Below are 17,122 nucleotides of genomic sequence, written 5' to 3' on the forward strand. Positions count from 1 at the left end.
AAACTTTCCTGTGTGCCAAAGCGAGAGAGCATGTCTTCTTTCTCTAGATTTTGGACGGCACAACGCCGATCGTGTGGCCTATGAACGAAAAACGGGAGAAGGGGAAACCGATATCCTTCGAGTGACACACACGCATGCATCTGCATGCGTATTCCGCTGAACCGAAACTACCCATCTCTCTCGATTTTCCATGATTTTTCTGCTATCACACTCATCCGGGTGTTAAGCATCCTCAGTCTGTCCAGAACTTTCACTGTGGAAGGATGTGTTGGAGTGATGTGTGATTTCTTGTGCCCCGTACTTTGCTCGTTTACGTTTTGTGCCGTGTTCCTTCTTCTTCAATAATGGAATGATTTATCCTTGTAAATTTCTAAGGTAAGTTTCTTGTGTGTTCTTGAATGTGTACATTAAACTAACGCTTGTCGTCTAAAAAGTTACAGGTGCACGCGCATGTTAATCGACGGTTGCCAACATCCCGCAAAACGATCGACGGAAGGAAAACGGTGTCCGGTTTTAAAATATAAAGGTAAGCGTTTCTATAATCCTATGTGCAAAATATTGTTTAGTTTGTTATAAAAAACATGGATTAATTATTGGTTAATTTTCATCAACAGATTTCATCACAGCTCTTTCGTAGAAGAGCGCACTTCAAGGACGCCTGGGATACGGCTAAACATGCGCAGCACCAGTCCGTGACGTCATTTCCAGACAGGCGCCGGCTGAACACGTGCAGCACCAGTCGAGGATGTCCTAGCGAGAAGGGCAGAAGGAGGAACGAGAGGAAGGGTAACGGAACCGCTACACTTGTAGGGGGTGAAGCATCCAGCCGTGTACAGAGTGTGAGTGTGCCAAAACACATGTGGAAAGAGGAGGTCCAATAAATAGCATGCGAAAGTGTGCATAAAGCAAAAAGAAAAAGCGTCACTACTACAACCAGCAATCCGAAAATATAAGGGGAGGGATAAATACAAATGTATGTGTGAGCAGGACCAGCAATCAAAGCATTTGAATGTGTGCGTCGGTTTGTGCCGTGCAGAAAGTTTTTACTTTAGCTGCTGCTAGTGTAAAAACTTAAGGAAAGCTTAAAGTAAAAATTTTTTACACGGGGCGCCTTCGGAAATTGTTGGCTGGGCTATTCCGTTTGGTGAGTGTTTTGCTCAGCAATCTCATTCACCAGATGTTTCATGATGTGTGCATGCGGACGTGCGTGAGTTACTGAGTCACTTGCCTGTCACGGGTTAGCATAATACAACATTAATGTTTCGTCTATATGCTTGGCTATCGTAGGATGTTGCGCAGTTTTACGCAATAAGACAGTTTTTTGCAGTTAGATGAAGGAAAACGAATACCTTAGAAAATGAAATAGAATGTAAAGCAAACAAAATAACGTTTAAAAACATAAGAGATGAAGTAAAAAGTAAATGAGCATGTGGTTACTTACCGATAGTGTGTGGTGGCATGTGTACTGAAAAACGATTCGCTATCATTTCGCGTGCAATTCCAACAAGTAGCACTCATGCGGTAGGGAACATGCAAAAAAGACAATAAAGAAACATTTAAGTTTACAAATTTTGTTACTGTCTTGTACTAATTGTTGTGTCCGCTCAAATGAAACAGTTAGACGGTGGTGTACGGCACAAACAGAATATGTTATTTTATCACTAGCTGGTATCGCGAAAGAATTGGTTTAAAGTTAACAGTCGTTAAAAATTAACCAGAGTCGTTAAAAATTGCTAGAATTTGGCATCGCGAACGCATTGAGTTCATTTGTTAATTTTAACGACTGGTCCTATGCTGTCGTTAAACAAACGACTGTCAAGAGCGTATGCGATACAAATTAACAGTCGTTTAATTATGCTGCTCGAATTTTTTACCCTAGTTTGCCTATATGCGATATCGAGCAGTCGTTAACTGTTTTGACGGTCGTTTATTTTAACAGGAATGAACAACAAATGAACTCGGTTAAACCAAAATGAACTTTAAACGACTGTTAAAATGTGTTCATTTATTCGCGATGCCGGCTACTATCTTTGGTATGGGTACAATAAACACGGTTATAATAAATAATATTGTTGATATTAAATTAACTGAGGCCTTTGATTTTATGTGTTACAAGAAATAGTTCTTTATTTCTTCACTGTACGTCTGTTCGGTAGAAAGTCCAAATCGCGAGAGAGCGTATGTGGTGCCGCTTGCACCGGGTGTAGTTTCCGGCTGTCAAAAGTTCAGATCGCTGTGACAGCCGTTCTGCCAAGGTGAAGAGATTTTTCAAGCTGTGACAATAAGGCGAAACTTTTCCAACAATAACAATACTCAAACAATTCACCTTCTTAATAAACACACCTTGCTTTTGCTGGGCGACATTTTCGGAGACATTTGTCACTTTCTGCATACAAATTGCATTACCCTGCACCAGCTCTCCCCGATTTTTATATCGGAGCCAAGGACCGTAAAGATATCAGGTCAAGTTATAAGCCCGTTTTGACAGCTAGGTGGAAGAAGAATCGACGAAGAAAACTGACAGTTAGTTTTCCGCTTTTGGCGAACGCTTCAAGTTCTCGAAGAAAAATTTCCATTTTAAATCACGGGCTGTGTTCTAATAAACTAAAATATTCACCCAAATTGATCTCCACCAAATATTGACCATGCAAAACGTAAACAATCCATCAATACATATACAAGCGGAAAACCATCTGTCAAAATCGGAGCCCAGGGGGGGATGGCCAAAAGCGCTATAACTACACCTCATTATACATTCCACCTTGATCGGAGCCCCCAGAACAGCTATGTCAAGTCGAGAAATGTCATTTTGCTCTGAACAACTTCACCTTGTCATTTTAAAACACCTTGGTGTGGAATAATGGTTTACCACTGTCAGGCGTGATGTTACCTGGCATGAATATATCAAGTGACAGGAGGTAGGGTATAAAATAAGTTGCTAGGTTGAATAAACTCTCTCTCTCTCTCTGCGTTGTGAACTCTACCCCCCAAGTGTGCTGCGTTATTTTCATTGCGATTCTGCTAAAAAAACTGACCCAATTGACATATTCGAGCACGAATAACCGGGAATTCGAGCAAATTCCCTTGAACAAGAGCCTTAAACTTCCCTTAAACTTCCCTTAAACTGCACCAATTTAAGGTAATTTAGAAAAAGTCCTGTAAAATCAACTGTGATGCGGCTTTTTCGTTGCTTTCTTCTAGATTAGATCGGAAATGATGTTTGCTATCGTTATAGTTGGTCATGTAGCCATTTTATACTGAAATAATATTTTTTTATAAAATAACCTCACATAAAATTTGCTTTTGTTTTTTATCAAATACCAAAGCTATGAATGTAAAATGAGCTCGACAGCATCATCCATCGATAGAAGAAAGTCTAATTTACGAACACACCAAATCTTAGCGCTCTCAACACCCTTGATCACGCACAAATCCACAATTTCAGGCGTATCGAGTACTAATTGAGCAGATATGGAAAAACAATTTCGAGCAAATGTCACTTGAGGAGACTTTTTCACTATCACTGAAATCAACGCGTATCTTTGGCTATTATTGCCGAATTGACTTCCAATTTTGTGTTAATATGTCGATCTCTATATGCTCACTGGTATTCAATAAATGCGAATTATACATTTTTCATTCGTAATTCAATTTATGAAGCTCAAATTTGTATCTCTGAATTTCAGAATCACCAACCCGGGTACGTCATAATTTAGCCGAGACAGCTATGTATCATTTATCATGTAAGAGCGGGACATTTTTAACATGGTGTGCGTAATAACCTTAAGTTAAACCGATGCAAGATTTCCTAGGCTTGGGGTTGGCCCTAGGGTGGGGGTCGGTACTACGATACTCTCCCGCTTCTATACAAACTACAAGACGCGCTCTCTCAATGTTCGCGACCATGCGCGAGCATCCTTTCGTGTGCTTGTGTTAGTTTCTTTCATGTTGCGCTGTGTGCGTTTCTTTCGTTCAGCGATCGTTCACACTCGCTGCGTATTTTTTGGTTATCTAAAGCTAAACAAAAACACAAACACACTTAGGTCTTTTTTTCATCACTTAAATTAAACTTTTATACCTTAACAATACATGATTTCACACATTTACGTACGGTGACAAACAATATTTTACTTTTAAAATAGATCGCTCCATCGGTGCAAACGTTGAAGTGGCCCACGTTGATTACTGTAAAAAAGGTACGAAATAAAGCTGCGCGATGTATATAACATACATTGCGATTCAATCCCGCAGCTTCATTTCAATGCGCACAACACTTAAACTTCTTTTGGCTCAACAACCTTTGTCGGTCAAGGCCTGCCTGCCTGTACCACTTGTGGGCTTGGCTTTTAGTGACTTATTGATTTTCTCCCATAGCAGGATAGTCAGTCCTACGTATGGCGGCACGGTCCATTTGGGGCTTGAACCCTTGATGAGCCTGTCGTTAAGTCATACGAGTTGACGACTGTACAACGAGACCGGCTACACTTGAACACTTCACAAAATTATTACACCAAACGCTCATGACTTACGACGCGCGTCTACTCGCTGTGGATCCTTGAGCTGTACTGACGATTTCGGGTGGTAGCAAGAACGAGAGCAAACAGAGAAACTTTCAGGGCTGCAGTGCAAAGGAAACATCGATACCAGCACAACGCTGCAAACAGATAAATTTTAGCACGCTGGCCAGAAGTAAACACACACATTTACACATTTGTAACTGTGTTAGTGCCAACACTGTGTAGAAACCAAAACGCGTACTCTCCTCCCTGTGTTTCACGCCGTTTCTTCTTGTTTCTACGTTCCCGCGCCTGTAAATCGTTCTCTCTCTCTCTTTGTTTGTAGGGTAGGTTTTTACGCACACCATGTTAAAAATATCCCGCTCTATGTTTGTATTGTAGACTATGTTTGCTGTTTTGTAGAAAAAGGAGATGTAGCGGTTAATTATGTGCCTTACCAGGCGCTCACACGCACCATGAATTGGATCGCACACAAAACCACCAGCAATTTCGGTCATGGAAAGAATCCCTGTACAAAGCTTGGTCTCCAGTAAATTTGAGTCTTGTCATCGCTTTAATTTACGGAGTCGACTTTTGTGGTTACTATGCTCCCCTTAGCTGGGAGCATGACTGATTTGTCATCATGCTAGATAATCTAAGCTCATCATCGGTTACGGTGTATACGGTATACGTTATCACTATCGGTTTGCAACAATACCCTAAACTGTTGACTTATTCCAATATTCAAAACCCCGGATGGTTGGGACTATAATAATACTTACGATTGATGCGAGAGCTGGCGGGTTTTGGGTTTTGTTGGCGAACGTTCATCTGTAATAGAACGAAATGGTGAATAATTTTGAGCACACACACACACAAAAATACACCCAACCTCCCTCTAAGCCAATTCCTAGGCGACCCAAAGCAGAAGCCTCCCGTCAAACATTGCGAGGGTTGCAAGGAGTATCATCTGCTCGAAATCTTATGGTATTTTCAATAATCTTTGTTTTTTCTTCAGTAATTATTTTTCCTGCAGTGTTATTTATCAAAAAGATCAGTCTTTCAATTTTTGTAGATTTTTTCAAAATAAAACGTTAAAATTCAATTTTTTTTCAAAATAAAATGTATATTGAATTCAAAGATCTACCACAAGAAGTTATGGGAGATACGAGACAAGTATAAGTTCTCAGAATGAAGCAACTGTCAAACGTCGTCACATTTGGGAGGTGACGAAAGTAAATTACTTATTTAGGAAACAGTTCGACCTTGGTAATGTTTTCATAGGGGTTAAACACAGCATTTAATGGAACCCAAACCGCACACATTAAAATACGAATAAAATGAAAGCAGTTAATAAAATAAAGCATGGCTGGTCGATCTATCCTGTACAGATATTCCCAGTCACAAAACGGTGCTACAACCGTTGGGATTATGACCACATGTCGTGAAACTGCAAAAGCCGGAATAGATCCAAGCTAAATCTTCAATGTAGAGAAGAAGTACATAAAGCCCGCAGCTGTACTAAACCAGCCAAGCTCCTCACTTGCCCTGAAGGCAGAAATGTTCACCAGATAGGACGGGATACGACGGACGGGTGTACATTAACAAGGAAAGCATGGAAGTAATCCAAGTCAACCTTAACCATTGCAAAACAGCACAGCATATTTTGTGGCAAGTGGTGGCAGCAGAAGAAAAAGGAGATGTAGCGGTTAATTATGTGCCTTACCAGGCGCTCACACGCACCATGAATTGGATCGCACACAAAACCACCAGCAATTTCGGTCATGGAAAGAATCCCTGTACAAAGCTTGGTCTCCAGTAAATTTGAGTCTTGTCATCGCTTTAATTTACGGAGTCGACTTTTGTGGTTGCTATGCTCCCCTTAGCTGGGAGCATGACTGATTTGTCATCATGCTAGATAATCTTACTGCTGAGTTAGTGGGAGTCCAGTTGTTGTTGCAGAGGACTTTAACGCCTGAGCAGTAGAATGGAGTAGCAAGCACACTAATAGCAGGGGTGATGCAACGCTGTTTAGTCTAGCTCGGCTAGATGTAGTACTATGCAATACTAGCACAACTCTGACATACAATAGACACGGCAGGTCATCTATTATAGATATCACCTTGTGTAGCGCACTACTAACTCACAACCTGAACTCACGAGTCAGCGAAGCTTACATTCTCAGTGACCACCGTATGGCTCGCTATACTGTAGGAAAAATTGATGACAAAGCTTTAGTATCACATACTACTACGTGTGGGTGGAGAACTCAGTTTTTCAACAAAGCACTGTTTGAAGCAGCGCTTACATTTGGTGATTTCGCAGATGTCGGAAGTGCATCTGACCTGGCAAATAGGTCTGGCCAGGGCATCCGATGCCTCAATTCCAAGGAAAAAAACATTCAAACCAAATCCGTCGTTCGGTATATTGGTGGAACCAGTCTATAAAGAGCACCAGAGATGCATGCTGTGCTGCACGCAGGAAACATATGTGAAAGCCAGATCTGATCTCAAGAGGGAAATTAAGAATAGCAAGAATCGCTGCTTCCTAGATATGTGCACAGAAATCGCCCACAATCCCTGTGGGTCCTGCATTCAAGGAAATAATACACAAAACGAAGCCCTTCCGCAAGCTTGTCGAACAATGTCCCTTAAAGCTTCGGGGTATAATACAGCAACTGTTTCCAGTCCACGACCCCCTAATAGCCACGGAAACGGTAGAAAAAAATGACATGTGAATGCAAGAAGTACACCTCAAAATAGCACATGTGAAAACTGATATTACATATTTATACTGATAAACAGTCAGAAACACATTAAAAAAGCAGACATTGTTGTAGGGGCAGTTCGCATTCGGTCTGGTATCTGAAATATTTGGAAGGCATCATTGATGATCGGTTGAACTTCCATAAGCATGTTGGGCCACGCTTGCAACAAGGCAGTGAAGATCGTCATCTCGCTCGTCTCATTCATGCCCTACATGGGTGGTCCAGCTAGCTGCACAAGACGACTCCACGCTGATATAGCAATTTCTGCACTGAGATACGGAGCGCCAGTATGGGCGCATATCTTGAGGCAAAAGCAACACCAGAGTTCTGTTAATAGAGTCCACAGACGATTGACTATACGTGTTACCAGTGCCTGTAAGACGATTTCTTACAACGATATATGGTTACAAGTGTCTGTGGGATCGCAAGCATGATGCCTGAATGTCTGACCCTGGTTGAATTCCTGTGCATGGGTGCTTCAGGATCTATCTGCATCGTTTCCACCATGCCTCCTGTCCCAGATGCCCTCTATGTACGGTTGTAGAAGAGACAGCTGAACACGTCCTGCTTTATTTTCCGAGATCCCCGAAACATATAGTGCTGAATTTGAGACCATGCGGGCAATGGTGCAAAAGCTAATAAATCAATCGAGGGTAAATCAATCAGCGGCTTGGTCTTGCCTAAGTGCGTTTTCTCGTTCCTGCGAATGCTAGATGTGTGCCCTTCGTGATTAACCGTGAGGGGCCTAACGTGTATGTGCGAATTGTGTAGTGATTATCGTGAACCTCTTGAAAAAGGTCCGGGTGCCACAGCACCGCCCCTCGCATGAAGTAATATTGAAAGGTGATCCCGAGGCGAGAAACGGCTTATACATATTTTCCCGTAGATCTCAAAACGGCCAAGTAAATTTCTTTCTCCCTCAACGGATGGGCACAGTTCAATGGGGAAGCAAGAGGACGAACAAAAGAGGCGATGCAGTGCTTGAGAATTTAGCCCTATTGAACGTAGTGTTGGGAAATGTCGGTTCCTCGATCATAGATATCATGTTCTGCAGTCCAGTCCTAGCCTGGAATCTAAACTGGTGAGTGTGTAAAGTGTCTACCCTCAGCAACCACATGGTAGTTCGCTACTCAATACACAAAATAAATGATTTAATAGTACTACCTGTTACGAGCATCTGAGGCTGGTTAATAGAGCCAGAGTTTGTAGTTGAACTTTCTAAGCCATGTGACATTACAATGCCTAGGAGGAAACCCCCTTGCCATGTACGGCGTCCAGTCTACTGGTAAAACGCTACGATTGCAAAGCTTCGGGATGTATGCACTAAGGCGCGAAGAAAACTACAACGAACTGGACATCTCCAGCAATGAAGGAATCTCTCAGATTGCATTCCAGGTCAGGACTAAAGAGAGAGATAAAAGCAAGCAAAAGGCGCTAAGCTTCTTTCTGGAACTCTGCACTTGTTGAATCGTTGAATCTCAATTTTTAGGGATCAGTCGATTTGGTTCGATGGTCTTGAACGCATTACATTACCTAGGTCCAAAGCTCAACGGTCCAAGTCAGTCAAATTAATAACATCAAAGAAGTTTAGGTAGCCGCGACTGTATGGGGCAAATAGAAACTTATGTTTGTACCATCGCTTCCAATGACACATTACATCCAATGATTACACATAGCAAGATAGTCAGTCCTGCGTATGGGGGCACGGTCCATATGGGGCTTGAACCCATGACGGGCATGTCGGTGATGTTAATAACTATTCCAACACATTTAACGTTGTTCGCTTTTCTCAAAGCACTACGTGGCCCAAGGTTGTAGCATAGAGGTTATTCATAACACCACAGCCACACGTACCTGTCCTACTAACCGAACCTAAACTGGGGGCAAGGTACTATTTTAGATTTTTGTGCTCTCTCCTCTTCTATAGCTTCTAGTTTTTTTCTGTTTACCCATGGCAGTGATCACCACCCACTTTTGTTCATGGCCATCAACTAACCTACAGCATTTGAAAACGTCCCATGTGACAGCATGAGGAGGCTGACTGGGTAAAATACAAAATATGACAATTCACATTACCTTTAGATGATCCCCCTTCCCTTACCCGATTTACAGCGACAATAACAAACGCAGCCTTTACTAGGATACCTCTTATAAAGGGTACAGTTAGCAGAAAGTCCGTTTCCTGGTGGAATAAAACAGTTGCCATTGTCATTGAGACTCGACGTAAAGCACTGAAGAAAAAACGAAGGTTCGTGAAGACCTTCGCTCGGATTCGCTTCGGCTGCGGATTACTTCGGGTGCCGAAATATTTTTCCAAGTCAGCTTCTAACACAGCGGATCTCTGCGTGCTGGTGACCGTTGGGTGTTTTCTGGGAACCGACGTCATCCGATGTAACCGATAGCATTCGAGCAGTACTTCGCACGGCAGCAAAGAGAAGGAGATCGCTCTCCTCTATTTCTGGTGCCGTCTAAAAAGGACATCTTGACAGGCGTATTTTTATCGTTTATATTTACAATTTTTAATGTGTTCTTAATTTCTAAAGTTCATATGCAAGTCCTCGATCGACCAAACACAAAACCATCACTGTATATATACAAGGTTTTACAGTCCAATAAACAATCGTCAGGATGCTTCAAACAATGCCTGATATTAAAACATAATTGGCTGATCTCCTCATACGTCTTAGTGCCTAATACGGGTATGGCCGGTCCATGGCGAACAGAACGGTAACATATATCTCCAATAATATGAGCTTGGGCACACGGGGAAACCCAACCCCTTGGGAAGATGGGTTATATGGCTAAATTGAGCGGGCGGATGGCCAGAGGATTCGTGGCAGGTTCTTCAACCTGAGCATTACAGGGTTTACCAGTCCAATAAACAACTGTCCACTTGTTTATAACAATAGTCGTTTTGAATAGACACCGCTGTCTAACACTTGCTCACACGTCAGATGGTATAAGCTACTCTGTCCAATTTAATAACACAATTTTTGCCTTCGATTGCACAACGATCGGATTCAGCACAGTTTCTTGTGGTTGTTGCAGTATTAACAAAATTAATGTTGCGATTTACTGAAATGTATGGTTTATACTGCATATTGCTTGAGTGAAAGAAACGTGTTTGAAAATATTTTGTTTTTGCAAAATTTGTCGTAACAAAACAAATTGTAGCTCTAGCACAAAATAGTGCGCGCACAAAATTGTGCTATAGCACAAAATAGCACAAAACTGTGTGGTACCACAAAACTGTGCGGTGCCACAAAATTGTGCGGTACCACAAAATTGTGCGGTTGCACAAAATCGTGCGGTTGCACAAAATTGTGCGGTTGTACAAAATTGTGCGGTTGCACAAAATTGTGCGGTTGCACAAAATTGTGCTGTTGCACAAAAGTGGTACCACCAAAACACCGCACACTTAATTGTGTGTGGTAGCACCGCACCACACAGTAAAAAGTGCTACATGACCCATCACTAGCAAAGTGGTCCATTCTCCATATGCACACAATAATAATGATACTACACAACAGTATAAAAATCATATATAATCAGAGTATAAACCATATATTTCAATAAATCAAAACATTAATTTTGTTAATTATAAAAGAACCACAAGAAACCGTGCCGAATCTGACAGTTGCTAATCGAAGGCAAAAATTGTGTTATTCAATTGGACAGAGTAGCTTACACCATCTGACGTGTGAGCAAGTGGTAGACAGCGGTGTCTATTCAAAACGACTATTGTTATAAACAAGTGAACAGTTGTTTATTATGCTGGTAAACCCTGCATTAAAAAAATGTCAGAGTTCAATAGGAAAACGAGCTGATATGGTAATGATGACATGACTTAGATAGCATAATTTAAGATCACGAAGAGTTAACAAACGAAGATCGTGTTCTTCATCCGCCTACCCGCCTTCTACTGCCTACCCGGGTAGGTCATACATTCTGAATGGAAGAATGATGGTTTTCGTGGCTTAAAAACGTATATATTTTGAATTACTTGTTAGATTTTAATGAAAACTGTCTTATAGCTTCATAATAATGTTTAAGCCTACTCCGCACCCTCGGCTCCAAAGCTGACCCCACTCGAGCGGCTCCGGAGCCGGCTCCGCACCGACGACTCCGCACCCACGGCTCCGGAGCCGGTTTTAACAGAAATATCCTTTTCAATAAAGTTTCAATCGGAAAGATCCGTTAAAAGCTGAGTAAATAATGTTAAGGCCGGGGGGCATTGTCATTGTCATTGTCATTGACATTGTCAATTACATTGAAATGTAATTTTGATTTTCACTAACGTATCTGGCGGCGGCTGGTGGAAACTTTTTTTGGTCATCGAGGGAATGGTCGTGCTGAATCTCAAAATTAAGTAGTTTTTCCATCTTTTTTTGTCATGAAAATGGATGCAATGCGTGCAGGACATGTGCATATACTTTTTACTAAACTTTTTTCGTCCGAAATAATTAAAAAATATGGAAAAAAAAACACATTTTCTGAAGCAACTCCAAATTGTTTGGTAAAATGCTTCGGTCAGCCGCCGCCAGATGCGCTAGTGAAAATCAAAATTACACTAGCGAGTACGGACAGTGTCCCCCGGCCTTTAAATTGAATTTATCAAAAAAATAAAAATCAATAAGTTTTGAACATTGTTCAGCAATCACAAAATCACATCCGGTGTTAGCTTCTACACTTGAGTGAAAATAAATTCGTTTGTTACGCTATCATACAATGCTGGCTCTATTGGAAAATGAGTTTTAAGCCGTTGGTCCGGAGCCATTGATTCGCCGCCGGCTCCGGAGCCGTGGTTGCGGAACCGGTTTCGGAGCCATTGGTGCGCTCGAAACGCCCATCACTATTCGGCAGTAACACTATAATTAAATTTTGAATGTTTGTGTTTCGGCCAGCGAATTCTATTTCATTTTCTTGTAGTGGTTGAGACCATTTTAAACAAGATGATTTCAGAGTTATTTTCAACCTATTTTTACACAACAAGCAATCAAATTTAACTTCAATTCAACGTTTGAAAGATAAGAAAAAGACATAGGGGAAAGCGGGGCAAAATGGGCATGTTAAGCAGTTTACTGAATATTCCATTGAATATGCCACAAAACACAATTATTCATGCATTATTGTATGCCTCCACTATTTATCTATGGATTAAAATTGCCACATAGAATGAAAACAACTTAAAATCATGAAAACAGTGTAAAATAAAAGTTGATGTTTTACGAGAAGCTATTTTGACACGCGGGGTAAAATGGGCATAGCCCTGGGGCAAAATGGGCATATGTAAACAAACTGTGAAACGTCAAAACACTGGGGTAAAATGGGCCACAACAACTGCGCTTAGGTAATGGTCTATGCTTTTGCGCACCGTTTCGTGAATTGTATTTTCGTTCTATCTTTTGTTTTGCTGGTCAGGAAAGCCCTTAAAATTCTTCCAAAAATATGTTATCAAAATTAAAACAGTTTTTACACGTTTCAATCTACAAAATCGATTCTTTTGAAGCTGTGTCTGTTATCATTATTGAGGCGACAAATATAACACCATAGCCTCACCAAACGCCATTTGTCAAAAGTATCTGCCCATTTTGCCCCAAGCGTAACTGCCCATTTTGCCCCACGTGAAGCATTTTTGTATTTTATGTTATATTAGTAAAAATACGCATTCGATCGCCTTGCTTTCTTCAGACAAATTGTATAGAAATATCATATCTTTAATAATATATAATGTAAAACTTCAACGCATCCCTGTGACACTGGGTTAAGCTTATTTTCGAAGTGACAAAAATTACATCAATATGCTACTAAACCTTATTTTGCACTTTTCTTGGTTATTTTTTGTGTTAGCGTTATGAAACTTACATGGTGTTCATAAAACACTCTAATGAATACATTTTGAGCATTGGAAAGTAGCTTTGTAGTCAAATAATGCTTAAATAGAGGGTGCCCATTTTGCCCCACATGCCCATTTTGCCCCGCTTTCCCCTAAGCATCCACTCAAAACATGCGGCAAGGCCGGTTGGGTGTTGGAGTTACAGCTCTTTATAGAGTGAAAAAAACATTGATGATTTTTAAAATTCTAATTTAACTACGATATGTAATAAAACATTATTATGAACCTATAAGACACTTTTCATTCAAATGTAAAAAGTAGTTCAAAAAATATACGCTTTTAACCACGAGAAACATCATTCTTCCTAACAAAATGTATGGTCTGCCCGGGTAGGCGTTCGTACATGTGAAGGATATACAAACTTAATTAATTTTAAAGATATATAAATAGTTTTCATATTTGACAAAGAAAACATCTTTCCAGCGATCATTAATTTATTCTGGGAAAAAGATGCAAAACTTACCCGAATTATCGGTCACAGCACAAAACGCACTTGAGAACACATGTTACAAAATGAACATGTATGAACGTCTAATCACAAGATGTATGTATTAAGAAGGTGAATTATTAACACGTTTGCCGGGCGCCATCATTGAGAATTGATAGACTGAAACAAGGTCTGTATAGAAACGAGATCAATTATTACCATATCGATAAACAATGCGCAATCTCGGATTGCGCATATTCCAACCCAAGTGACATTTGCTCGAAATTGTTCTTCCATATCTGCTGGATTAGTACCCGATAGGCTAGAAATTGTGGATTTGTGTGTGATCCAGAATGTTGAAAGCGCAAAGATTTAGTGTGTTCGTAAATAAGACATTCCACTATCGATGTTCAATGCCGTCGAGAACGTTTCTCATTCAAAGCTACGGTTTTTTGATGAAAAACAAAAGATAATGTTATGTGACGATATTCTATTAAATGGATATTTTTTAAGCATCAAATGGGTACATCGATAGGAAACATCATTACTGAGTGAATCTAGAAGAAAATAACGAAAAAGCCGTATCACAGTTGATTAAAAAAAAACTTTTTCTATATTCGCTTTATCCGTTGCCGGTTAAGGGAAATTGAAGGCTCCAGTTTAACCGTAGCAATAGACGATGCGCAATCTCAGATTGCGCATATATTTATCTGTCAAACTGGTCGGTTTGATATATTTATCTGTCAAAAAAAAAATATATCTCTCGGACATATAATCTTTAAAATTTATGCGCAATCTTGGCGCAATCTGAAATTGTATGGAAATGACGTTTATAGCTCAGGGTTGGCTACATGAAATGACACATGTTTTGATAAAACGAATATATGCGCAATCTGAGATTGCGCATCGTGCATTAATACGGTAAGGGAATTTTCTCGATTTCTCGATAATTCGTGCAAAAAAATATCAATTTCCAAATCCCAACCAATTGACATTTTCGAGTTCTAAAATCGGGGTTTCGAGCTATTTCCCTTAAACTGGAACCTTAACCTTTAAGTTGCCAACCAGATATCTGGCCCAAATAGCCAGAATTGCTTAAGCAGCTCATTTTGGCACGCTAAAGATCGCTGCTCTAATTCACCTTTTGCAGTAGATACACAGCATCAAAGTTCTATGTGGGTCTTTCAAACAGCGCCTAAGCAGCTTCCTTATGCCTCGATGCCAGGGATTATTTTTCTTTGTGTTTAATTTTCAAGCAAGCGTCATCGATGAAATAAACAACAAGATTTGTTTCGTTTAAACTCATATGTATATTTTTTAATCTTTTGTATTGATGAATTACTCAAAATTTTACACAATTTACTGATAATTTACAATCACTTCACTCAATATTCATTCTTTAATTAACGAATCTAACTTGTGCAGCAGCAATGAGATTATTGCCGGCGTCCGTCTTTGACACTTTGACAAGAGCCATCTCGTACCGATCTATCTCTTAATCAGCCACAATATCGGAACGATTTTTCGTTAAACAGCCCTAAATCAGCTATAAAGTACGAGCTGGCTATTTGGGAAAGAAGAAGATGTTTGACTACTATATTATACTATTAAATGTCATGACATATGGGTCCAAATCTTCCTTCCACAGGGCTCACTGTCACGGCTTATTATTGACCCGTGCCCCTTCTTCTGCAAGACTATTTGTGTACCAAGCAGCCATGGGTATCCAGGAGTGCTAAATGCTGATACAAAACATTAAAATAACTTCATTCAACTGTGCTGCTTCATCATGTGCGCATATAAAAAAAAACCCATGACCCAGGAATGTCCTTATTCCGTGTATATTATTGTCCCATTACTTTTCCCAATAGGAGTTGTACAGGCGGTCCCCGAGATACACGGTACCTCTTATACGCGGATTCGGAGATACGCGGCTCAAATGACAATGGGACCCCCTAAAAATTGGCCAAAAAATGTAAAATTTTTGACAGGATCGGATTTTGGATCGGATTGAATAGAAAATCCGATCTTCTGCCAGTGAGGCGAACCAATGAGTGAGAAGTGAAGAGTGAGTAGTGGGAGAATGTACATTCTCACGTGATAATGAAGGAAAGTGAGAAAAAACGAGGTGGATTGAAAGCAACGTAAAATTGCAGGATTGCCAACCGAAAACAAGAAAAAATATTTTGCTTCTTGGGGGAATTGTACATGTGTATGTTAGCCAAGTGCTGTGTGTCATCTAAGGAGATGTTTATCAGGAAGGTAATGTGTAAGGTGGTGAGCAGGAGCTATTGGAAGAGAAGAAGCATACATATAGATTAACATCAGAGAGACTTACCTTTTTTCTATAGAAATCGCCGTGAACCGAACCTTGTGTGACTAAATGCTAGTCCAGCATCTTGCGTGTTACACCATTCCGGATCGTGCCAGACGAGCTGCACAGAGCGATAAAAAGGAGTTTCAGCATAACTGCCCAGTGCTTTTGCAGTAGCGTGAAATTGTTAAAGGTGAGTTGATTCAGAAACTTTATGTTCGAAAGCAGCAGTTAGTGTTTTGCGTGTGTGAAATATGTATGATGATATTTTATTGTTGTTAATATGTTAATATGTTAATATCCTGTATAACACCTGATTTTGTTATTCTTAATAATTTTAGGAAAAAATGAATTCGAGTGATTATGGAGCTGCTACGCGTCAACGAGAAGACGATGGGGAACATATTTCATCGATAGACGATTTTGAAGATGAATTGATTGAATATGACGGAGAAAAGGACTCATCATATTCTTCAAGCGATGTGATGGGACTATTGAAACAAATTTTAAAAAATCAAGCAACTATATTTGATGAATTGCGCAGTCAGAGAGAAGAATTTTTAGAACTGAAAAATAGCTAAAACGGTATTTTAGAAAGTTTATCGTAGCAATCGAAAAAAATTATGCATGTTCAAGTTTTTGTTGAACAAATTAGCAACGTGGTATGTGTAGGGAAAGGTGTAGGAGCTCAATCAAAAGCCCCAGAATGGTTTCAAAAACTAAAAACTAAAGACGATATGGATAACTTTAACCAAAGTTTAGGAACAGAAGATAATTTCAAGGATAATATACACAAATGGCTGGATGAAAGCATAAAGAAAGCGGAAGTAAAAGTCAGGATGCACGAGGCACGCGATTTGATTTTTGATCCAGAACTGTTTGCAGGTTGCAACTGGAAAGGTGGTCCGTCTTATAACCCCAAAATTCCCTTAATCACATATTCAAACATATTAGAACTGTTTAGAGCCATAGGTAGCAATTCCTTCCAACAGGCCACTGAAAAAGATGTGGAAGATTTTTTTAAACTAAAGCTTCGATATGGCAAAGATCGCCTGAATTTAAAAAATTCTAGCTTTAATCCTTCTAAAATGAATTGAATATGTGGCTAAGGAAATGGTGGGAAGATGACGAATCTTCATTCTGGCTACAATCCGCAAAGAGATTTACGATAAGCAATCAAATCACTTGACTCGTGTATCCTGTTTTTGGCTATAATGATAAA

General features: G+C 40.1%; 1 long non-coding RNA gene across 1 annotated transcript; it reads left to right on the top strand.

The window, feature by feature from the left end:
- The first annotated feature begins 297 nt into the window (after positions 1-297).
- LOC133391925 (uncharacterized) lies at positions 298-956 on the top strand. The gene is made up of 3 exons (XR_009765352.1): positions 298-375; positions 435-526; positions 615-956. It is a non-coding gene; the product is annotated as an uncharacterized LOC133391925 (long non-coding RNA).
- The last annotated feature ends 16,166 nt before the right edge of the window (positions 957-17,122 follow it).

The sequence above is a fragment of the Anopheles gambiae genome, chromosome 2 (genome assembly GCF_943734735.2).
Source record: "Anopheles gambiae chromosome 2, idAnoGambNW_F1_1, whole genome shotgun sequence".
Taxonomy (NCBI): Eukaryota; Metazoa; Arthropoda; class Insecta; order Diptera; family Culicidae; genus Anopheles; species Anopheles gambiae.